Source organism: Gavialis gangeticus, unplaced genomic scaffold (genome assembly GCF_001723915.1).
Source record: "Gavialis gangeticus isolate Ggan-Ray unplaced genomic scaffold, GavGan_comp1, whole genome shotgun sequence".
Classification (NCBI taxonomy): Eukaryota; Metazoa; Chordata; order Crocodylia; family Gavialidae; genus Gavialis; species Gavialis gangeticus.
Window position 1 is genome coordinate 144700415 of NW_017729024.1, and position 1507 is coordinate 144701921.

Genomic DNA, 1507 nt, shown 5'->3' on the forward strand with positions numbered 1-1507 from the left:
GGTCCCTTCCAACCCTAGAAACTATGAAACTATGAAAGTTGTGTTGAATAGGTCAATAGTGATAAACAAGGAAAATTAACCCATTGAGGGACTTAAGTGTTATAAAAGCTAGTCCAGGTAATGGGATAAGAATTCATAATCTCTATTGGAATTATGTTTATAATAATCTGTTGAGATTATGCTTGTAATAGTGAAAGGCACTCCATAGCACAGGGCAGGCAAAATACAGCCCAAAAGCCAAATCCAGCCCACAGTGGGTCTTTGTCCAGCCTGCAGCATGTCACTGGGTCCTGCCTGGCCTAGGTAGAGTTCAGTCATGGCACATCCTGGTGTCCCCTGTTCATGCAGCAGGGCTGGGGTGGCCCCACAGCTGCACTGCCTTGCTAGGCTACTTCCCCATACACACATTATGCCTACTCCAGACTCACCTGTCCAGACTCAGCAGCAGTGGTAAGAGAAAGAAGCTGTTGCTCAGTGCCGGGGGGAAAGTGGCCCCTTCCCCTCGCTACTGCCAGGCTGTTCCTGCTGCAGCTGCCCAGAGCCTGTGCTGGGCTGCCCTGCATCTGCTCTGTGCTGTCACTGCTGCCCTGCTGGGCAATCTGATGCAGGGCAGACCGGTGCAGTGCAGGTTTCAGGCAGCAGCAGCAGGAATGGCCAGGCAGTGGAGGGAGGGAAGGGGAGTGTGCCTTCCCCCCTGCACTGTGGAACAGCTTCTGTCCCACGCCTCCGCTGCTGAGCCTGGATGAGTGAGTCTGGAACAGGCATGGGGCTAGGGCCGGCCCATCCTATCCAGCAAGACAGCAGCCCTGGACTTTAGGAGGATGGATTTCATTGAACTAAGGAGACTAGTCGGGAGGCACTGAGGTCCTGGAGGGGTGGGGAGTTGGGAGTCCAAAAAGAGTGTTTATTCCTGAAGGAGACAATCCTCCAAGCCCAAAGGATGGCAATCCCAACATGGATCAAAGGGGGAAAGAGTGCTCAAAAGCCCCCATGGCTCACCAAAAGCATCCAGGAATGTCTCAAAGCTAATGGAAGCGAGCGGCCATCACCAGGGAGAACTATACCTCCATTGCTCAGGATTGTAGGGGAGGCTGTTAGGAAGGCCAAGGCGGAGATGGAACTGGGACTAGCAACCCAGATCAAGGACAACAAGAAGTCCTTTTTTAAATACATAGTGGGTAAAAAGAAGGTACCGGGTAAAGTCGGGCCTCTGCAGGACACGCTAGGAAATCTGGTCATCGCACCAGACAGCAAAGCTAACCTATTTAACAATTTGTTTGCCTCCATTTTTCTGAGCAGGGACCGGGTCATCCCCCCACACCAGGACCCCCTCAGGACACAGGGGAGGCACACCCAGGCCTAGGGTCAGTGAAGATCTAGTCAGGGATCTTCTGGAGGGGCTGGATGTATTTAAATCAGCAGGTCCTGACGTTCTCCACCCCAGAGTGCTGAGGGAATTAGCAGAGGTCATTGCAGGACCCCTGGCATGGCTTTACAAGCACTCATG

The 1507-nt window shown here is 52.8% G+C and overlaps 1 protein-coding gene and 1 long non-coding RNA gene across 2 annotated transcripts in view; one reads left to right on the top strand and one right to left on the bottom strand.

Moving 5' to 3' along the window:
- Positions 1-1507, top strand: part of ANKRD55 (ankyrin repeat domain 55) — a 119588-nt gene that overhangs the window by 15904 nt on the left and 102177 nt on the right. The gene's annotated exons all lie outside the window — the stretch shown is intronic.
- LOC109297811 overlaps positions 1-1507 on the bottom strand; it is a 4193-nt gene that overhangs the window by 1681 nt on the left and 1005 nt on the right. The gene's annotated exons all lie outside the window — the stretch shown is intronic.